Below are 24,825 nucleotides of genomic sequence, written 5' to 3'. Positions count from 1 at the left end.
AGCGGTGATTGGTGAACTCTCTGAAACTCGGCCAATCAGCTTTCCCATGATTGATGAATGTGCGGCGTTCAGAGCTCTGCTGATGGAGACAATTATGGGGAGATGGCCGGATCCAAGGGAAATGACGGGTTGCCCGGTGACGTCATTTGTCAGACCAGGTGACACGATGGTTATGCCTGGCGAACTGTGACACGCTCCTTTAATTCTGGTAGGGGCGTCCTCATTGACAAAGCATAACGTAGAGCTATCAATCTGCTCAGCGAGCGCTATACCTCTCTGGTAGTTTCCGAGAGCCGAATGCCACATCTCATGATGCGCATCAAAGTCTCTCAGGACCAGACGATTGTGACCTTCCCAAAGCGGGCTAATGTCAGGCTTATAACACTGTGCAGCAGCAATTTTGGGGGTGAAAAATTTCTTTTGATGATGAAAGCTCTTGATGGGTATACTAAGAACCCAAAAGGAAATTTTCGCCATAGGCCAAGTTTCTGAGATATCGCGCGATGAAGTTTTTGATTTTTTCCCTATAATACTTGAGAAAATAGCCCCATATATCTGTTTGGCGTTGTTGTAGCTTAATTTTGAGGTGACATGTCTTCAGTCAAATCTATTGGCGAATCTTTTTGTAGAACATTTCACTCTTCTAACTCAATGCGTTTCATGTCCTTTTCGTCCTTAATTTCTTGAACCGCAGTGAAAGTACCACAAGATGAGACTTTTCAGCACCCAAATATTCTACAAAAATGTTGATCAGATGATTTTAGGTACGGTTCTCCTTGACAACTAATCGATTTTGTCCCGTTTTCATTGTCCTTTTTGACATTTAATCGGTTTTGGTTCAGTAATAAACTATGTTTCCTTTTTCTGTATATTCGTCATTGGTTTTTTATTGGCATGTAGACATAACAATTGGTTATTGCTTATGTAGACATCTGGGGTGCTTCTGAAATATTTACCACAAATAGCCAAGTTTGACTTACGGCATAACTGTCCTTCCAGGTTCGTAATATTATCTTCATCGACTTTCGTCGCCAAAAAGAATTGTTCTCCATATTTGCGCGTACTGACATTATTCCTCAAAAACGGGTTAAGAATACGGGTTTTTTGTTCTAGAACTGCAACTAACAATGTTTCAATCAACGAATTAATTTCATTTGATTGACAACTCTATAAGCTTTTTAACGGTATACATATAATTTTAATCGGTTACTTAAAACCGGTTCAAAAATCAAAAAATTGAGATAACCGGATCTATCCTCCAAGAAAATTTGTTATTAACGCGTTCATCATTACAAGAGCTAATTGTGGTAAATATTTCAGAAACACCCCAGATGTCTACAAAAGCAATAACCAATTGTTATGTCTACATGCCAATAAAAAACCAATGACGAATATACAGAAAAACAAAACATAGTTTATTACTGAACCGAACACGATTAAATGTCAAAATGGACAATGAAAACGGGACAAAATCGATTAGCTGTCAAAAACAACCGTACCTAAATCTTCTGAGCAACATTTTTGTAGAATATTTGGATGCTGAAAAATCTCATCATGTGGTACTTTCACTAGGGTTCAAGAAATTAAGGACGAAAAGGACATGAAAGACAAAGATTCGCCAATCGATTTGACTGAAGACATGTCACCTCAAAATGTAAGCTCCAACAACGCCAAGCAGAGATATGGACCTATTTTCTCAAGTATTATAGGGAAAAAATCAAAAACTTCATCGCGCTATATCTCAGAAACTTGACCTATGGCGAAAATTTCCTTTTGGGTTCTTAGTATACACATCGAGGGCTTTCATATTCAAAAGAAATTTTCCACCCCCCAGACTTTGAGTTCCATTTTGTGTCACAGTGTAATCTGAGATACAGAAATTTGGTTATTAACGTTTGTTGGGGAAATACAAATTTTACTCAGAAATTTCTCAGCACAGGTCCACGCCTTAACATAGCACCCATAGAACAATACCTCCCCATTTTTTGATATTTTGAAGGCCTTGGCCTCAATATTACACCGAAATGGCTGAAATTTGGTATTTAGTCTTCGTTGTGGGTATAAAACGTTCCCCCAGAAATTTGTTCGTATAGGTCCACGCCTTAATATAGTCCCAATAGAAAGGTACCTCCCGATTTTCGATATTTTGAAGGTTGTGGCCGCAATAACCCATCGAAATGGCTGCAATTTGGTATTTAGTTTTCATTGGTGGTATAAAACCTCCCCCCAGAAATTTTTCGGTACAGATCCACGCCTTAATATAGCCCTCACAAAACGGTACCTCCCAATTTTCAGTATCTTGAAGGTGGTGGCCACAATAACCCACCGAAATAGCTGAAATTTGGTATTTAATGTTGTTGGGGGTATACAACTTTTACTTAGAAATTTCTCGGCACAGGTCCACGCCTTAATATAGTCCCCATAGAACAGTACCTCCCGATTTTCGGTATTTTGAAGGCCTTGCCCTAAATATTCCACCGAAATGGCTGAAATTTGGTATTTAGTCTTTGTTGGGGGTCCCCCTCTTAATTTGTCAGTATAGGACCATGCCTTAATATAGTCCCCATAGAATGGTACCTCCCGATTTTCGGTATTTTGAAGGTGGTGGTCACCATAACCTACCGAAATGGCTGAAACTTGGTATTTAACGTGAAACCTTACCAAATAAAATTCGTCTGTGTATGTCAACGCCTTCATATAGCCCCCATAGAACGGTGTTGGAGGGTATAACAAGTTCGGCCCGCCCTAACTTAATGCCTTCCTTACTTGTTACTTGTTTCATTTAATAGTCCTTGATTTGATACTGTGAATCTATTTCGTTCTCAAAAAATCATTTAGAATTTCAATCTCGAGAATGGATTAAGTAAGACATGTGATCTATTGAATAGATATAAGAGTGCTGCAAGTTACTGTGGTATCATCTTAATATTTTTATTAACACATTGTAAGATGACTTAAATGTTAGAAACATTAGTCATGCATAAAAACAATAAAGGGTCACATGTTACTATAAAATTTCTCACTTCTGCAGCCATACATAGAGACTATTCAACTAAATTTAACATTACTTTTTTTGACCATTTTCTGAAAATTGAACCAAAAGATAGATTATTCAAGAAAAATATCATAAAAATCTAACTGACAAACCATAAATACCCAAGCATTCAAATATTTGGCAATTCAAGACGAGACACATTTATATGTTTGCACCACATGTAAATTAAACAATAAAATTCTGAAACCAAAAATTTGAAATAAAACATAAAATAAACTATATTGTTTTTTTCTGGCATTTTATGTGTTGAAGAATTCATCATAATATTCATATTTCAGGACAAATCTCACACCTAAAATGTGTTAAAATTGTCAATTGGCATCAAGTGACTCCCCAATAGTTGCCCCTATCCTAACCCCTGGCGAGAGAAGGCCACATAAAAAATAACTTTATCTCTGTTTGAAATTATCCTTGCTGTATGACAATCTCAAGTGGTGAAATTCTGGAGAATTTTCAAAGTCATAAAAATGTCACAAAAAATATTTGAATTTTCATTGGTTTTTTTTTTTTGAGGAAAAGGACAGCCACTAAAGTGTGAAGACGATGATAATATGTTGTGAAATGTAATTATGTCTGCATTATGGTTAACAATGATGTCCTTTTGTGTATGTCCTTGTTTTATTACAAATGTTTCAAAATGTAATTCAAAATATGTACGCACAAACACAAGAGGCTAGAGAAAGAAATGCAATTAAATGTCTGCTGTTTTTCTTTCCAAGACATACAATGCACCCTGCATGGATGATGTGATTTATAGCTAATGACAGAGATGAGAATTCAATGGAAGAAGGACACACGCATGCGTAAAAAGTGGCACAATGGAAGAGAGAGAGGGAGACACACACAAGGTATTTACTGGAGCATCAAATTGCAAAGGGTGTCAAAAATGTGTGAAAACATCCTCTGTCAATCACAACCATATTTGACCATCATGGGTTGTATAGACAAAATATTTTTGTTGTTCACGAAGTCCTTGATGTATAATTCTCTGGTCCTGTGTGTATGTTTTTTTTTTCTCCTTTAATTCAAGGTGTTTTGTTCCTTAAATACGGTTTGTATATCCAATAAATTATTTTACAATGACCTTCCAAACAAACATTTATTGTTTTTGTTAGAAATTGTACAATTGGTTTTTTGTCTCCAATCCAACTACCAGAAATTGCCACCCAGGTGAAAGATATTGCCACTTGTTTTTGAATTGAGAGAACAATTCCCCCTGCTTGTTTTGTTGATTTTTTTTTCAATCAAGGCTACTGTCAATAATTGCCTTTACAGCTGCCTACAATGTTAACGGACAATCATTTGAGTTTGTTTGGACATATGCGTCGAATGTTTGTTATCGTTTATTAGCCACAGATTGCTAGCCCTGTTTTACCAATATGCGGGCGAAATGGTTGTTTTTAAATTCAAACTTAAAACTATAGAAAAGGTGTTGAACAAATCGATATTAGCTAATACAATTATAAGGGCTAATCAAAGGTGTTTTGATAAAAAAAATCTACTGGCTTTATCAGTGATCGGCATTATGTTCTACGCAACGATAAGCTGCTAGTCTTTATAGATAGTATTGACCACATGATTGTAGCACGTGAAATGCCACAAGATATGTAGCATAAATACATATGTATATCCTAAATGTTGGAATTTCCTTGTAATACATATCTTTTCACATCTCTAAATAAACACCTGGTGGAGGTAGCAACTATAATAGAACGTGCTGCAATAGGAGACCTATATCTTAGCTGCAGTTCGCACGCGCACTATTGGTAATCTCTGAGTAGAGAAAATCTTCCAAACGAACTTAGGTTGCCCTTCTTGTCATGGTCGTAAATGTGCCACATTAAAACAATGGTTTTGACCCCACATTCATACATACATATGTATGTATGTATGTATGTATGTATGTATGTAAGACAATTTGGATTCTCCCTAGCCAGGTCCTTATTTCCGTTTTTCTGTCTGCCTGCGACAGTTTCGAAGGGTGTTACCGACTTTGTCCTAAGTTTATACACAGAAATTATTCCAAACTTAAATCAAATTCGGAGAAGGACTGGCAAAAATATAAAAAAAATTAATTGGATTTTTAAGGATGATCGAGAATAATGTTGACATTTTACATAAGGTGGAGTTTGTGGCCCTTATTATATTTCCATAGTTTGCCTGGACAAGACCACACTTTGCGAGCTAATGGCCCAAAAGCTTTTCAAATACCTATTTAAATGCTAAAGAAACGTTGCAAATAGCATTATATCCTTCAAACGTAAATCAAGTTCCAAGAATGTTTGTATCGGAAATCTTCTTCGGTTAATTTTTTCCTGAGCAAGTCTCTATCCAAATATGCTCAATTAAAATAATTGGTGGGCAAGACAAATCTCGAATGTTGTAACTACCAAACTTAGATAAAATTTCAAGTTTGACGATGTTGGACCATTTCCTCTACAAAAAATCTGCACTTTTGAGCTTTAGCATAGCTTAAGGTCACTTAATACCGAACCATTTCTCGGAGTGTGTTCACCTTTTAATAGCGGATAGACATTGTGATCATGATCACAATATTGCATTCGCTTTTTTATGGGAGATACATATGGATGCGGAAATATTTAGGGCCACTCCTTCATACACCTCCCGCACAAAAGTACAGTTAATTCCAGTTTTATACTACAGATAGTCTTTGTGGTCTCTATTAAAACGCCATAAATTTATTCTCCTCACTTACCTGAATGGCCTAAACCTCGCTTGAAAGGCCTAACCCTCACCCAAGTGGTGTTCTTGTAAATATATAATTGTTCCATAAACATCCCAGAAGGGACAAGAGAGACTTCTCTCATATCGATGAGTGCACCCCGATTCATATTAGCTCAATTATGTGGTACCTACTGTTTATCGTCGAGTCCTAACGTCATGTCTTACGACACCAATTGTACAGAAGTTTTATATGACTGAAGTAATCAGGAAATGTCCCCAACACTGTTGAGGAGTATTTTGTCACCGTTAAAAAATTGACCTTCTGAGTGCAGGGTGGGTGTGCATACCACTGCACCACGGTTGCATCGCTTGTAAATATGAAGGATTATAAGCTGTATTAGTGCAGATTGGTGATTTATTGGATCTGTCAGTGAAATAAAAGTTTAACTGTTTTTGATACCTTCAACTCCAAAAAAAAAAACGTAAGTTTAGCAAAGCCGACAAGCATTTCCTTCCGTTGTCACTGCAATGGGATTTGTGCTCCGGAACGACCCGAATTGTCAAACCTGCGAAAGCTGTTTAATCCGACGTTTTTCTCCAGGTTAGCAAATTATGTCGACATCTATGCTCTTAATGCGATCCTAGCTCAGTGTGCAATGGGCGTATTGCGGCAAATGCCATCTCAGCAAAATACAACGTGGGCAATAACTGGTGTCATGTGAGGAGATACTCAAGCCTCACCTCACAAAGCGACTGGTCATAACAATTCATATCCAGCTGCTGCCAGCGTCTAACAATATCAAGAACGTGGTCTCATCAGGAAAATTCATTACCCATCGGTATGTCAGATATAGTCTGATGCTACTTCTCGTTCCCTCCCATTTCGAGCCGTTCCTTGCAGTTATGTGAATTTCAGTTCATTCCATTATCGTGATATCGAGATTATCAATATATACGAGGACTGAACGATAACTATCTGGCCTAACAACGAGGTTATTTACCATCAAAAACGGTTTTATGTTTTCTTAGAAGTCTCCAACATGTTTTATACACTTTTTCGTGCGCTCAGACCTATTGGCGAAGCACTTTTTCCACTCCGATTGAGACACCTCCTAAACCTGGTTTTTGATCGCTTTCACAGCATCTTCAGGCAACAAAAATGGTTGACCACGCATTGTTTTCTTGATGTGCTGGAATCAAATAAAGTCATGGAATCCCCAGGCAGGGCTGTACGGCGGATGACCCATCAATTCCACGTTTTGTTCGGTCAAACAGGCGCTGGTTTGAATCGATGTGTGAGAGCCCACATTGTCATGATGCAGAATGATTTGTCTTCTTTTGTTCGTTTTTTCAGGAGACTTCAGGCAAACAAATTATAGTGTACCACTCAGAATTAACCGTACTATATTTCTCAAGCCGTATAGTCGCAACACGGTCAGTTTTTATGAAGAAACGGGCAACCTTTTTCTTCCAAGTGCTTCTGACATGAACAACTTTGGTTTGATTTGGCTCGTTTTCGAAGACCCGAACGGCCGATTCCTGCTTTGTTTCAGGTTCCTAAGCATAGATCCTAGATTCACCGTCTGCGACGATCTTATAAACGTCGTTTGAAGCACCGCGATCGATACTATGTACAATTTCTTTGAACCAATTCACAGGAGCCTTTTTTTGAGCGATTGTCCAATTTTCCTGGATCTAACGAGAAAAATCCATTTTTACGGGCAGGTGTTTATGCAATATCAAATGTTGGTTGGTGGAAGAAATGCCCAAAGATGCCTCTATCTTGTTGTATTTATCCTGCCGATCTTTCATTATCCGTTCATGCACGGCATATTTTTTTTCTGGCGCAACGACCGATTTTGGCCGACCCTCACGACCTTTGTTTTTTGGCGAGTTCCGACCAGTTTAAACCAATTTTTCATTGGATGGTCCTTTATCAACTTAGAAAGATTTAATTTGATCGATACACTCTTGCGGTGATTATCCACGTCGAAATTTGTGAAAAATTCTTGAACGAAACTTAAATTTTTTTGCAAAGTGATTTTTTCAAATCACTGTAAACAACATGGACGTACGACAAACTGTCCTCAGTAAATCTAGGCTAAAAACTGTCAAACTTTCCAAACAAATTTTTTCAAAGGGCGCCTGGCAACATGCGGTTTTGCCTAGGCTGGGTAGTTTTCGTTGCCATACGACCCAAAACCAGATTTACAAATCCTAATCGCGCAAAATCCCAAATACAAACATTTCCCCCAGATATTTGCCAATATAGGTCCTCGTGTTTATATACCCCCCTAGAACAGTACCTCCCGATTTTCGGTATTGTGAAGATCTTAGCCACATTATTTTACCAAAATGGATGAAATTTGGATTTTGGTCTTTTTTGGGTCTACAAAACTTTCTCCCAGAAATTTGTCGGTATAGATCCCAGTTTTGGTATAGCCTACAAAGTACACTACCTCCGATTTGCGGTATTTTGAAAGTTTCAGCCACAATATTTTACTAAAATTGCTGAAATCTGGTATTTGGTTTGCTTTTGGAACTACAAAATTTTCCATTATAAATTTGTTAGTTTTTATATAGCCCCCATAGCACGGTGCCTCCCTACTTCCGGTGTTTTAAAGGTTTTATCCACATTATCCGACCGAAATTACCGACAGGTATGGATGCACGTGTTAATATAGCCCACATAGAAGATGTGTTCTCCGATTGGAATTTACTACGATTCCGCTTGATGTGGAATTAAAGGATTAGTTTACTGCAGTGATTGTAGCTTGGTATTTCGGATTCTCAATGGGTAGAAAAGCTCCATGAAGAAAATGATCAAGATAAGTTATATTTAGGTATATTCCTAAAATGGAGGTTAATCCAGATTTAACGTATTTTGAAGGTTGTACACTGATGTCTCATTGATATTAAACCTTGTTTAAAATATAGCGATATTCTTCAGTTAGCGTCGGGAAATAGGTGAGAAAAATCTCAGCTCTCATATTTTGATGTAAAATATGAAAAAACTCAAATTTTAACTTTGACAGTGAATTACTCTGCAACTACTAGACCGAGTTCGAATGTTTTTAATGCATCGGAAAGGCGTAATATTCTATAGCATAGCCATTGCTATTTGCGATAAAATCAGTAGGAACAAGTTCCTCAAGTTACTAGGTGCGACTTCTTATTAAAGCAACAGGCCAATCTGTGATAATCTATCCGGCGCTAGTGTGGTATACAAATGTTAACGTGAAGCTCTAAATCGATGAATCTATCAGGCAGGTTTGGATAGCATTCAAACTGACGCAGTTTCACAAGCAATTTTTACTTGCCGTTTTTTCGCTATCGGAGCGTGAAAATGTAAATTTTATAGAACTCCGTACCATATGTAATAAATAAAAAAAATACTTTGGGAAGACGGGAACACAGAAGTCTAAAATTTAGACTCTAAATCAGTCTCCTACCGTGACCAGATTTAAATTTAAATTTTTTCAGAAAGGGTTCCCTTTAATATTTCTACATTTATATTTGACTAGGGCTGAAACTTACTTACTTACTTAGCTGGCCTATTACAGAACATTTGTTCTATAGGCCGAACTAAGAAAAGATCTCCATTTCTCTCTGTCTATTGCTTCTCTTTCTGGAATACCGCGCCTGGTGATCTCTTCAATCGGCTCATATTTATACGCCTATTTAGCGGGTTCATCATCGCTCATCCTTATGATATGGCCTAGCCAACGCAATCGTTGCATCTCAATACGTTTAACTATATTTACATATGTCGTTGTTTAGCAGATACAGCTCGTGGTTCATGCGACGTCGATATTCACCGTTAACGCAGATTGGTCCCTAGATCTTTCGAAGAAATTTTCTCTCAAACACACTAAGCACTGCCTTATCTGCTTGCGCAAGTACCCAGGCTTCGGAATCATACATCAGCACGGGTAGTATCAGCGTTTTGTATAGTGTTATTTTTTTTTGGCGAGATGTGGCTTTGTTTTTAAATTGCTTACTTAAACCATAGTAGCATCTATTGGCCAATACAATTCTTCTTCTTATTTCACAACTGATATTGTTTGTTGTGTTTATGGCAGTGGCAAGGTAGACGAAGTCTTTTACTACCTCAAAATTATAGGAACCAACGTCAACAGTTGACCCGATCTCTATGGACGCATTGCGCGTCGACACCATCTACTTAGTCTTCCCGCCGTTTACCGCCAGACCCACTTTAGCAGATTCTCCTTCGACCTTCATAAAGGTATCTGTTACTTCTTTTACTGATCGTCCCAGGATGTCTATATCATCAGCATAAGCAAGTAAAATGTGATTATTGGTGTAGATTTTGCCACTTCTTTTGACGTTTGCCTCTCGAATAACCTGTTCCAGCAGGATCCCAGCAAAATGTTCGATGCCAAAGATGCCATTCAATCATGGGTGCAAGTGATCTGGCATGTCATCTTTTTAGCATCTTCATCGATGAATTTTATATGAGCGTGGACGCCAAAAGATGCTATTTATTTTGGGATCCAAAGCATGTAATTTACGCCAATGTTTTGACATGTAATTTTCACCAATGCTTTGGTATTTTATTTACACCAATGATTTGGCATGTAATTTTCATCAACCATTTGCAATGACATTATCATTACGACGAGAGTTTTAACAACATTGGTTGTGATTTCGAGCCTCCGACAACATCAAACCTATTGTAAATATATGATCTTATATACATATTTAGAAAAATGTGAATAAATAAAAACACAAAATTCATTATTATTGGATCGATGGAATGGGTTCAAATGCTGATGAAAAGATCGGATCTTTCACGACTTCCTTTGCACGGGTTCAAATGCTGATGAAAAGATCGGATCTTTCAGGACTTCCTTTGCATTGGTTCAAATCCTAATGAAGAGATCGGATCTTTCACGACTTCGTTTGAACCAATGCAAAAGATACCATGATATCACGTCATCCCATGGAACCCCTTCCTTCAAATTTTTCTGGGATGTTGAAGAGATCACAAGAGAGGCTGCCTCCTTTCCCGAAACCTCTTTTAGTACAAAATTCTTCGGAGAGGTTCTTTCCTATTTTAACTGAGGATCTCGTGTCAGTTAAAGTCATTTTACAAAGCCGAATGAGTTTTGAATTTGGTATCCCCGAATTCAGACATGGCCTGAAATACCTTTGAACGTAGCGAGCTGTCGAAGGCTGCTTTATAATCGACAAAAAGGTGGTACGTGTCGATCTGCATCTCTTGGGTCTTTTCCACGATTTGCCGCAGGGTAAATATCTGGTCAATGGTGGACTTGCCAGGTCTAAAGCCGCATTGGCATGGCCCAATTATCTCGTTGACCATAGGCTTTAGTCGTTCGCACAATATCCCTGACACAATCTTGTAGGCAATCGGGAGTAGACTTATGTCCCTATAGTTATAGCATACAGTATACTCAGGTTCCAATCGTCGGGTACTCGTTCTTCCTGCCTTATCAGCGTGTCGCCTCCGATTTTGTACAGCTCGGCTCCTGCTGCCTTATTGTTCTTTAGCCGGTTTATTGCTGTCTACCTCATCTTGGCTGGGCGGTATACATTCAATACCATCTTCTGGGATTGGATCTGTGGTATCTTTGTCGTCTTCGCTGGATACCAACAGGTTTGAAAAATGCTCTTTTCATATCCTGAGCACACTATCTGTATCAGTTATCAAATTACTTTGCTGGCCTCTACAGGAGGAGGTGCCTGTACCAAAGCCATCAGTTTGATGATTCATTCTTTGCTAGAATTTTCGGACTTCATTCTGCCTCATGTACATCTCGATTTTTTCACACTCCCGCTTTTCCATCTCTGTTTTTCCTGCAGAAAAGACGTTTATCCTCTCTCCTTCTCACCCGATATCTCTCTCGTTCGCTACGCGTTGCTACGGATTGTAAAGTAGCCCTATATGCCGCATTATTCTCTTCGGTAGCAGCACGACACTCCTGATCATACCATGGATTCCTTGGTGGAGGTCTCTGGTATCCAAGTATGGATTATGCGGCTGTTTGCATGGAGTGGGCAATACTTTGCCATTGCGCTGATATGTTACCGGGATGAGGAGTGCTTTGATTAAGCAATTGGGCTAGTTGAGTGGAATATGCTGTGGCTGTCTGTTGTAATTGCAGCTTACCGATGTCTAACTTTCGTGTTGTGTCTGTTCGTACTTTGTTTGCTACGTTTAACCGGGTGCGTACCTTTGCTGCAACTAGTTAGTGGTCCGAGTCTATGTTTGCTCCTCGGAACGAGCGCACATCCAACACGCTCGATGAATGTCTTCCATCTATCACAACGTGATCAATTTGTTTTCTTGCTTTCTGATCTGGAGACATCTGGTGCTGCTAACTACCATGTTTTTTGCAGCCGCGAAGTCTATCAGCCTCATGCCATTGTCAGATGTTTCATTGTGGAAACTGAATTTTCCGACTGTTGGGCCAAAGATACTTTCCTTTCCAATTTTGGCATTAAAATCGCCTAGAATAATTTTAATGTCATGGGCAGGAAAACGGTCATATGTTTCTTTTAAGCGCTCATAAAATATATCTTTGGTCTGTTCGTCATTGTCTTCAGTGGGAGCAAGAGCTCAAATAAAACTGATGTTGAAGAATTATGCTTTTATTCGAATTGTAGCAAGTCTTTCATTCACGGGTGTGAAGCTGGAGACCAGGTGTTTTAACCTCCGACTAACTACCGCAACAAAACTCATGCTTTATGTCATGGCAGCTATAATACAGTGCGTCACATTTAGGTGTTGTTGTGGCGCCTTTCTCGTTCCATCGTATTTCCTGTATGACAGTAATGTCGGCCTTGTACTTTTCAAGTACATCTGCCAATGCGAAAACTGCACCTTCTCTATAAAGTGTGAGAACATTCCAGGTGCAGATTCGCAGATCATGGTCCTTAAAACCCGGTCCTTTTCTTTTCTTTTGTTTTTTTTTTCATAGTAGGCTGCTTTTTCTAGGGGAGGGTACTAACCCTTGGGAGCCGGGTTAGTAACCCTCCCCTAGAAAAAGCAGCCTACCATGAAAAAACAAAAGAAAAGAAAAGGACCCAAGTTTTTAACGTTTTTTTGGGTGAACGCGCGGCACATATTAGCTCACTACCTTTAACGAATGTTAAAGGCAGCTCCCCAGGTGACACCACGGGGAGGTCAGTGTCCACTTGAGATGAGAGAGGGACCAAGATTAATCCTGGACTTTGCCATGTTAAAGCCGGTCAGGACCGTTACTTGGTATCTCTCATCCCCACTAGGGCTGAAACTATGGCTCTCAAATATAGTTTGCAATGTTCGTACAGATGTTTACCTACGTATACCCACAAAACTTCTGAAATTTGTTCACAAAATAGAATTGCACAGTTCCTCAAAAATCCACTTGAATACATACATTTGTATGTATATTTCAACAAATCGAATTACTGTCAACATATAAGGGAATCACATTTACGATGTATGAGACCAACCATGAAATATGAATATTTCAATTTTTTAGGAAATTTTGACAAATAAACAGCATTGTCATTTAGACATAGTGTCTATAAAATTTAGACGTATTTCACAACTTCACAATTTGTAGAAATTTCCTAGGAATATGTGTGTGGGGGTCTAGTTTAAAGATTTTCAGCTCTGGCACTTGAAATGTGTCAAGTGGTAAAGGTTTCAAGAACATCGTGGTATTTTCAAGTGGCAAGGATTCATAATCCAGTTGTTCATAATTTTGGGACAAAATTAATGTTACATATGGGTCAGTATTCTGAATTAGATATATCCAGAAAAATGACCACAAAATTTATTCCTGGCATGTTGTCATTTGAATGAATTGCTGAAAGTAATTCCAATAAAATGCAAACGAATCATGTTCGCCTTCCAAGATCCTGTTATTAATTTACTTATGTTTCACTATTTTTGAGATCCTAACACAAAATGTTTCCATTTGGATAATGTTTGGGGAGTGAGGAATTTCCAAGAACAAGAAAAAAGGACCAACACATTAAAAGACTAAATTTTGTTTGGATATGTGAATGAAGAACTACTTTGAAATTCCACAAGACAAACTATTTAATGGCAAGATGTTCGCATATGTGTGTACATGTCCTTTGTGGTTTTCTGATGTGAGAACTTCACACTATCTGAAAGACTTGAATATGACACTGTCTGGTCTTGCCTTTCCTAGACCCTATTCTTTGACCATTTGCTTGTAGCTGCAGTAAACTGTCTGATGGATGTCACACTTTCAAGGATCATACCAACGAATGAATGAATTTGTGTCTGACTGACCTAGTATACCTGCCATTCTGTGACTAGAATATTTTTGCGTGTGTTGTCTATTTTTTTTTTTTTTTCAGAAAAACATTCTATGAAAAAACACACACGCGACCTTGTCTAACGATGAACGAACGACATACGTTAGCCATGTTAGCCATAAACATTTCAAATTGTTGTTGATGTATCTTTTGTAATTAGTGTCAAACAATGTTGCTTTGTAAAACGCATTGTCAAGGACTTGCATTTTGTAGCAAATTTGAACATAAATTACTCTCATGGGATTCACTGACTATCTGGCTGACTGTGAGTTGTTATTCATCATGTCAATGTCGAGGTCATTTAGCATGACAATGTAAACAGAAGAAAATTGGAATAAGGGACATACATACATACATCTTTAACAAGGACAAGGGAGGGACTATTTCTGACAATGTTGGTGGTCTTTAATATCGATGGAATGTTTAAGGAATAGTTTGTAACTTGTCAAGTGAAAAAAATATTTTAAGGTATAAAGGTCAATTTGTGGGGTTACCTCAACTTATCAATTAAAAAAAAAATCGAAAAGTATTATTGGCTTTTTTTGAAGCACAGGTAGTAACGAGTATGTAGCCAAAAATTTCTGGTCAATCGGAGCAAAATCGCCTGGGATATGAGCTTTGAAAGGGAACAATTTATTGTGATTTGTATGTAGCAAAGAAACTTTAAACGCGTTTTTTTCTGGAAATGGCATTTTTGAAGTCGTTTCCAACGATAGCTCGAAAACGAATTGACCGATCATCATATGGTTTAGTGAGCTTATATAACACATAAAACAGATTGTCTTTATGCGAAGCAAATTTTTTTAATTTTTATCCCGATTTTTTGACAAACAAGTAAAAAGGTATCAGTCAGCCTTGCCGACAGAGATATACCATCAGCGTATGTGAATTGAAACTTTCATCTGCGGAAAGATCGAATGTATTTAGGGTCTTTTCAAAATTTTGTGTCCCTTTTTGAACATTTGAACGTTCCGAAAGGTTTTCGTAGTCGGAGTCTACGAGTCGAAGTCGAGGAATTTTGCTGGAGTTAGAGTCTGAGTCGAAAAAAATAACTCGACTCCGATTCCAGGCAATTTCTTCTACACTATTAAAAGCATAACAATAAATTCGGGACACCAATTAAGCAACCGGTACTATACAAATTTAGAGAACGATTCACAGGATATTTACATCTCTACTTTGATTACAAATTGCATGTCCAGAATATTTTTGATCCAGTTGATCCTTTACTTTCGTTGAAAGCAAAAATAATGTTCTATGACAATCGAATTATAATTGGACATTTAACGTCTTTTATATAAGCACTACAAGTCTTCTCTCAGAAGATCTACTGGTATTCTCACAAAAAATCTGCTGATCTTCTCACATTGTCGTTTGTAAGATGTCATCCTTGTCTTCTATTAAAGGACCTGTTGGACTCCTATGAAAGACATTGTGGTCGCTATGGTAAATTTTACTGATTACACTGTGACATAAAGTAGAAGTCAAGGTCTGGGGGGTAGAAAATTCATGTTGGGAATGAAAGCCCCTATTGAATATATTGAGAACTCTAAAGGGCCCATGGCAGAAGTTTCTGAGTTATGACGTAACGATTTTTTTATTGGCCCCCAATAATGCTTGAGTAAGTAGCTTTATATTTTTGTTTGGCGATATTGTTTCATCATTTTGAGATTAAATGTTTTCAGATAAATAAAATGAAGAATCCTTCTGTAGATTATTTTGTCATTCTAGCTTAGTTCCTTCCATGTCCTTTTTAGTCTTGAACTGGAAAATAAACACAAGATCAGATTTTCTACATGAAAAAATCTTACTGAAATTTTCCTCAGAAAACTTTGGTAAGGACATCAAAATCTAATAATTCATCGATCGACTTTAAGGGGTTATGTCCACTTACAAATTTCACAAAAGTTATCGTTCGCATACATTTTCCGAACATTTTTGAATTTTTGTGGGGGAGGTACCGGAAGGAGTGGATAAATATAACCCATCTTCGAACTTAAACTAAGTTTGGACAAAATATTTCGAAAGTCAAATTTTGGATCGAATCGGTTGATCCGTTCAAACGGATATCGGTCCCTCTTTAAGGTACCTGCCACACAAAAGTTCAAAATTTTCCTGTAAAATGGTGTGAACGATAACTCTCGAAGCATCAATTGATTTAGTTCAAACTTCGCACATCGTATTATTCCTTCCAGATATATATCGGATTCAAATATGGATTATAACGGTCCACTCCTTCGGGAACCTCCCACACAAAATTCAGATAAAACTGATAAAAGTTTAAAAGATTCTCTCGGATCGTTCTGAAATGTTGTTCAGTAGGTTTTCCTTGCTGCTCACTTTACGACGGTACAATTTTTCTCTTGCTCAAGTTTATACTTGTTGAGATATTGGCCTAAAAACTCCAAGAAACCCTGACGGCACCAACCAAAATGGTAAGTCCTCAAAATAATGCCCGCAATGAGTTTCTGATTGGTGCAGACTGTGCACATCGTATTATTTCATACGGTCATGTATTATTTGACATTATTTGACCACCGAGTCGGTTGTAATTTGGTATTATGTCTTTTCAGAAGCTAAAAAATATTTCTACCAAAGTTTGTTTTTATAGGTCCACGTTTTGGTATAGCCCCCATATAACACCTCGTATATAGTTCGCGTCACTTTACGATATTTTGAATGTATTAGTCCGATTTGACCACAGAATCGGTTATAACTTTGTATTTTGTGTTTCCAGAGGCTAAGAAAGATTTCTACCATAAAATGTTTACATAGGTCCACGGTTTGATATAGTCCCCATAGGACGATACCTCCCGATTTTCGGTATTTTGAAGGTTTTAGCATCATTAACACGCCGAAATGGCTGAAATTTGGTATTTAGTCTTCGTTAAGGGTATAAAACTTTCCACCTGGAATTTGTCGGTATAGGTCAACGCCCTCATATAGCCCCATAGGACGATATCTCCCAATTTTCGGAATTTTTGGAATTCACTTCAATACAGTTCGTGGTGGAGGGTATAAAAAGTTCGGCCCGGCCGAACTTAACGCTTTTCTTACCTGTTCATATCAAAGTGGATATATCCTCGATATTCTAAAGGCTGCGGGTATGACCTCAAAGCAATAAGACCACAGGTCAGCATATGTTAATTAAATATTGAAGGGATCAGCAACGTTAAGGCAAATTATGGCAAGGTTTTTAATGACAACGAGTGTGTCGCAATAATTGGTACCACCGTTACTGTTATATGGGGACCATACTAAATTATAGACTTATACTCTTGTAAACGGTAACTTTATCTACCTGATTTTAAGGACAACAATCCCGCTTACCTAATAAAAAACCCTACATAGATAATATTTTTGAGGAAGATTGTTTCTTTCTCCAAAAGTTTTCAAAACCTACGTATATTCTAAGAGAAATTTAGTCTGCAACATCAGATTCATACTTCAAGTGACTGACTAATCATCGCAATCGCTCGAATGATTCTTTACAGATTTTCTGCACTCATGCTATAACCCCGTGCTTTGAAGATTTTAATATAATAACTTTAATTGAGCCTTAAGCCTGAGGATATACATACTGTCAAAACATCGGTCTCTTTGACCAAAGGAGTAAAACATCCACGCTTTGCAATAAATGAAATGTTAAATAATTGTTGAATTAATATGTTAATAATTGCTTCTCGAATCATCGAGTGGAAGATTAACATTAGATATTTTAAAATATGTAAAAGGGAACTATAGTCCAGAATTTAAACGAATAGCATCACGAGTGAACTAGAAGACCGACAAGAAACTCCTCAGTGGGACCTTCGGTGGGACCTTTGCTTCGTCAGCAGAATGTCAGGCAACCGAGTACCAAAATTAGTTTTAGAACTAGAACGTTAGTGACGCGAATAACCAAATTGATTTCGTCCAAACCTACTAAAGCCATTATTTCGATAAGGCAAAGGTTCAAGAAGACCAATATTATTTCTAATTCATCACAAAGACCATATGTGATATTTATTAATATTTCTTGGCACTCGAAATCCTGAACACTTGACACATTTACACTGTAAATTTAACTAGCAACCACACACAAATTCTGCAGAAATACCAACTAAATATGATCTGGACAAGTGAAATGTATGTCTAAATTTCATAGACATTAGCTGTGTTCCAGAACTAAAAAGTTTTTACAATTTTTACGACTTTTACACATTTTACTCGAAAAAGCGTTCCCGTACACAAAAAAGTTGTAAAATGTTCACTTCTCTTTAAACAAAAATGGCGCTGAATGACGCTCTCTTTAAAAACTTTTTACACGACAAATTTGGTCGAGTAAAAAAATAGTAACATGGTTGCCGGCGTCTGATTGGCTGATACGCCGACTTTGACATTTGTTCCAGTTTTTTTGACGTATTTTCCATTTTTCCGTTCCCGAACTATTTCAAAAAACTTGTGTGTGATAACAAATTTTTTGCAGTTCTCTCTTTTACGAGTTTTACCATTAAAAAGTACGGGAACGGAGCTATTATGTCTAAATAAAACTGTGACCTACTCTTGAATTTTTTAATATTTTTTCTCAAAATGTAATACTCATCTTTCAGGGTTGGTTTCACACATTGTAATTGTTAGGCCTCCAAAGTAGTTGTATACCGTTATGAAAAATATGTGAAATATATATTAATCCTTGTATTTCATATGCCAAAAACCACTTGAAATCCTGACCACTTGACACATTTCAAATTCTAAGTCAGATTACCTCACATAAATTTCGAAAAAAAAATCCATAGACTTGATGTCTAATTGAAACAAGAAATTGTATTTGTGAATATTGTCTTCAGATTTCACGTAATGTATGGAATGAAGTAGGTAACGTATTTGTAAATTTCAGAAATTACACAATTTCTAAAACTTAAGCAATAACTGTGCTGAGAAAGGTATCAAAAGTTAAAGTTGTTATGGGAGTCGATCCCTGACAAGATAAATATGGGGTAATAACGCGAGCTTCTTATTCTTTATTTGCCTATTCGTTTTTCGAATTTATGGTGATCAATGCAGTTACATAAAATGTATTACATTATATTAGGTACATACATATACACTGCCCGTCACTTGAATAGGACCCCCTACCAATTTTTTTCAACCTTCATTTTTTCCGGAATTATGCAAAATATGAAGTGTTGAAGATTTTTTATATTTAGTTTTAAGTGTTTGGAGTAAACTTAGTCATTCATTTATATTAATATCTGATTTATATAAGAATTATACGACGAAAGCAAAATAAAATCAAAAATTCATGTAAAAAAATTGCGTCATTTGAATAGGACCTAAAGATTGTAGTAGAGTATCGACGCACATTCACTCTATATTAAAAACGAAATAATTTCAGTAATATTCAGTAAAAGTATATCCCTCCAGATTAAGGATACACTCCTATATCCTGTTTTGGCAAGGAATCGCACAATTTCCTTTCATAATCACGTGTAATGCTTAACAATGCTTGCACTATTCCTTCAATACGTTTATTTTTGAAAGCATACTGTCTGTCTTAGTCGTAGATTTTACACAGAAGTCGTTCCTATATATTTTAGGTAATATTTACCACTACAAAATATGGCGGTCCCTTCAGGATATCCGAATTTCTTCTGAGAAATGCTAGTATTCGCTGCTCGAAGTGTTTAAAATGGACCAATATCGTGATGAAATTACCACTTCCGAAAATGCTTTCCACTACTGGAAAAGACTTTTTTAGAATTCCTTTGTAAGATATCGTACGCGTTTAAGATGAAAGGAATTGATGCCAATGTCCTTTATAATTAGTAAAGAGTTCCAACACCATAAAAGCACCTTCATCGCTACAGAAACAATAAAGAATGTTATCTTCCATTCAATGAACTCAAAAAAATAGGTATATAGTTATGCAATTGTTTGCTCAATGAGGAGAGTCCTTAATAATTCAGTGGCGGGCAGTGTATGTATGTATTTATAAGTTGTTAATAATTTCAGCAAAAGATTGTCGATTTCTGCACTCACTGAGTAAAGTTGCAACATCATTTATACCGGTCCATTCCTGAATATTGTTTATCCAAGACTACTCTTTTCTTTTCCTGTATTGTCTTCCCTCAATTTAGCATCGGTTAATGTTTTGAAGTAGTTTGTATTTATTGTTTTGCATGATGTGTCCAAGATATGCTGTTTTTCGTTTCTTTATTGTACGTATAAGCTCTTTTTCTTGATGTATTCTTTGCAGCACTTCATTGTTCCTTACAAACTTCGTCCATGGTATTTTTAGAATTCGTCTGTAGGTCCACATCTCGAAAACTTCAAGCTTTTTCATGTCAGCTGCCTTCTGGGTCCTCATTTTGACTCCATATAACAAAACTGACCATACATATATTTTCAGATATCTTAATTTTGACTTTATGTTGATATCATGACTGAAAAAATTTCTTGTATTTTATAAAATACATTAATAATTATTAAAGCTTCTCTCGCCATTTCGATTCTGCTTCTTATTTCGTTTGAAATGCTCCACTTGTCATTTATTGTGGCACCGAGGTATTTAATGAGAACAGGTACTGGGTTTAATCTGTATTTAACAGGCATATCATGAAAGTAAACTCCCCGTGAATTTCGTCTCTCTGTCAATGCAATTTAAAGGAGAGAGTGAGACAACTCACGGGAAGTTGATATTCACGATCGGGCTGTATGATAGGTTCATTGTTAATTTCAATATGGGATTCGATAGTAAATATATTGAAACTAAGGAAAGCAAAAAATTAGATCAAAATATTGGAAGGTGTGGGCGTGGCGTGCTCCTAAGAACGAAAAATGTTTCCCAATTTTGAAAAATACTTAATTTTTGCAAATTTCTCATGAAAGAAATAGCTGTCTCTCAGAAACTAAAACAGATATTGTGTTCATTGTTTTTGTTAGGTAGGTAAGATTGTTGCCTTTAATAGTCGATTTAATAAATTGCCGTAGCGTTTACACGAGCTATTTTATTTTTCCTCAGGTACTAAATTTTAGTGAAATTCCAAGTTTAGTGGACTAGAACTTTTAGGAAACAGCTCGGACCAAAGTTCGGTTTTCACAAAATGTCCCGTCCCGTTCCGTCCGTTTAATTTATTTAAATTACATGGGTAAAAATTTGTGTTTTTAAATACCGTTTCCAAATATAAATTATAGTTTTTTTTTTCACACAAATGGACATTTTTGTAATATAAAAGATTTTATAAGAGTTATAAGAGTTTTATGAAAACCCAAGGAGTATTTGTTTCCATTTAATGTTGTCTTATTAGGACGAAGGTCATTATTTATGAAAGTTTTAATTAATGACGTAAGGAGTTTTGTATTGCAAAAGTGAACTCAACCAATATGCTACGATCGTTTCGCTGGTGGTTTAATTCAGCTCATCAGGCATTTTGAATGTGAATGGCTGGAAGACATAGGCTGATTTTGATAACTTCTATTTATACAACCATTATTACAAATTTGTAGATATGAAGTATTTTTGAAGCCTTTTTTTGTCTAGGACAAAGACACTAGGTTGACTTCATAAGTAAAAAGGCTTAAAAAATTCTTCATATCTATAAATTTGTAATAATGGTTGTATAAATAATGTGTCGGAAAGCTGAAAGTGTTATATATAGAACACAAAAAGAATTATGAAAATATGTATCTCTATCCGTTCAAAAGTTACCGAGTTGTGACCAGGAAAAACGATTCTGGCCACTGTACGACGCCCAATGAAAATAGTAATATGGTAAAGTTGTGATGTTTTTATACCCTCCATCATAGTGTGGGGGGTATGTTAACTTTGTTTTTCTGTTTGTAACACATCGAACTAATCACTTGCGACCATATAAAGTATATATGTATGTGGATTTCCGAGTGAAATCGGACACTTTTTCAAGATGAGGTTTTTGATTATATCTTATTTTTTGATGTGTGCTTAACAGCAAACATTTTAGTATATTTGATAGTTTTTAAGTCTGGGGTATTACCACAATGGCTTAAACTTCACCATTACTTTCTGTTACAGAGAGTAATGTTTTTCAACACGAACTGACAGTGTTGCAAAATTTTACTGATCGCTACCAATATCATGATTTCATCCCGGCGAAGGGAATTATCAATTGTCTTTTGAGCTTTTTGAAATGAAAACATCAAAACAAATGTTTATAAATAAAACTATTTATTTTTTTTTTTTTTGCAAAATAACAAATGTTTCACACTGGTATAAAGGAAAAATTGTATTGACAAATTTTACAAATTTAAAAAAATGTTAATCATTCGAATCCCACTACCAAATAGGTCTTAAAGTTTTTCTAATTAATCGTTGTTTAATACAAACAATTTCAAGAAAATCGAAGAGTACAATCATTGATAAAAATTGATTTTAAATTTTAAAACGCGAATTCCATCCAAGCCCACTGTGCAAAATTTATTTCTATTTTTTATTAGATAACTGATAAAACAACAAAAAAATATAAAAAAGGTTTTTCTATTTGGACCAATATTAACGAAGTTATGAGTATTTCTTTGCAAATAGTTTTTACAGAATTTGACACTTTCAAGGAGCGATATCTCTGGAACCGTTAGTAAAAAAAATCTGAAAATATACTTAAATGTTTTGCTGATAAGCAGCATCACCACAGCAAAAAATAAGGGAAATCAAAAACGTCATCTTGAAAAAGTGTCCGATTTCACTCAGAAACCCCCATATATTCTGTCTGTCTGTTGTAATCACTCTAGCGTTCGCATTAATTGAGCTATAGCGCAATATTTCTGCATAGGCAGGTCAAGTTCGGAGATGGGCTGTATCGGACCACTTTCTGGTATAGCCCTCATATAACGGTACCTGAAGGTTTTTGGTATTTTGGGGATTGCATCTACATTTTTTCACCGAACTACCTGTAATTTCACGCTTGAGGTTGAGGTCACAAAATATCTCCACTAAAAACCGTCAGCATAGTTCCATGTTTCGGTATAAACTCCATATAACGGTACCTCCCGATTTTCGGTAGTTTGAGGATTTTAGCTACAATTTTACAATTACAATTGAACATTTGAGGTCCCCAGTGGTTTGAGGTTGAGGTTCCATGTGATCACAAAACATCTCCACAAAAACTGTCAACATAGGTCCATGTTTTGATATAGCTCCCGTATAGAGTACCTCCCGATTTTCGGCAGTTTTTCCCCGATATTCGTTTTTTTTTGATTTTAGCTAAAATTTTTGCCCCAAGTATCTGCTATTCGACTTTTGAGATTTCCAGTGGTCACAAAACTTCTACACCAAAAGCATAGGTCCACACTTTGATATAGCCCCATATAAGGTTCCCGACCGATTGAATACATTTTTAAAGATTTTTTTACCTTATTTAGGTATCAGTGATCACAAATTATCTCCGCCTAAAATTGTGGACAGGAAAGAAAGTAATTATTCCGTTTTAGTTCAGAATATTTTTTGGTGAAGGGTATACAAATTTTGGCCCCGCCGAGCTTAACGCTTTTTTACTTGTTTCATTTCAAATTTAGTGCGTTTGTCCGGCTATCAGGAATATTTAGGGGACTACTGCGACTACAGCCAATTCATTCCATCCACCGATGGAGTTAAGATTATAGATTTGTAGATAACAATGTGCTACACAAAAAAGCAAGGGTTCTACAAATGCAGGAGTGTTACAAAAGTAGACCAGAAAAATGCAGGGGTTCTGATGCACTAATTCGGCTTTGTTGGAGTCCATGGAAGACGAAAATACCTATGGTTTTTCCAGATCAATTTGTAAAGTAATTTTATAAAGGTAAATATAGAGAAAAATTAATTTCTTAGATTTTTAACTTTAAATGGGCACAATTTCTTCATTTCACCACGTATTTCTATTATTATTATTATTTTTTGTTTTTTGTCGAAAGAGTTGAATGTTACCTTTCAAACAAGCCATATATTTTAAAGTGATCTGGAAAAACCATAGGTATTTCTAGTTGACTTTTGTAGCACAGTGTAAACAGATGGATAGACCTATAGTGGTAGATAAATCTTGATGAAGCCATATTCAGCTATATATTAAATCATAGTCAGGGCTGATGTAAAAAGGAAGTTGTTGGATATTCTAAATGACGTCCCCGAGAGTTTCTGGATTATATTTTTGCAGAATTGTATTTGACGGAGATATTTTGAAGTTGAAGCTGTGGGGAGGAGGAAGTCGTTAAATATCATCGTTCGATCCTTACGTATGAGGTATGAATCTGTAGTGTAAATGAGTGAAAACTGCTGGGAATTTTAAGAAAGTAATAAGGTTTCTGGTATAAATGTGGCTATAAATTACACAAGTAAGAACGGGCCGAAATTTTTATATCCTCCACCGAAATACCACGTGTACAAACTTTAAAATAAGTAAAATCTGGAGGTACCTTATATTGGAACACATTTCTGGGTAAAAGTATCTCCAAAGAAGACCAAATTTCAGCCACTTTGGTAATATAATCTGGTTGAAACCTTCAAAATAACGAAAATATGAAGGTACCGTTCTATGTTGAATATATCAGCAAGTGAACCTATACTAACACATTTTTTGGGAAAAGTCCCAAAAGCCTTCAAAATACCGAAAATCGAAAGGTTCCATTCTATGGGGTCAATATCAACACGTGAACACATACTGACAAAATTCTTGCAGCTCCAAATAAGACTAAGTACCAAATTTCAGCCATTTTGGTAAGGTTATGCAGCTAAAATTTTCAAAATACTGGAAATCGGGAGGTAGCGTTCTATGAGG

The sequence above is a fragment of the Musca autumnalis genome, unplaced genomic scaffold, assembly GCF_047663935.1.
Source record: "Musca autumnalis isolate F117 unplaced genomic scaffold, ASM4766393v1 scaffold_4, whole genome shotgun sequence".
Classification (NCBI taxonomy): Eukaryota; Metazoa; Arthropoda; class Insecta; order Diptera; family Muscidae; genus Musca; species Musca autumnalis.
This window is presented reverse-complemented; position numbering follows the sequence as displayed.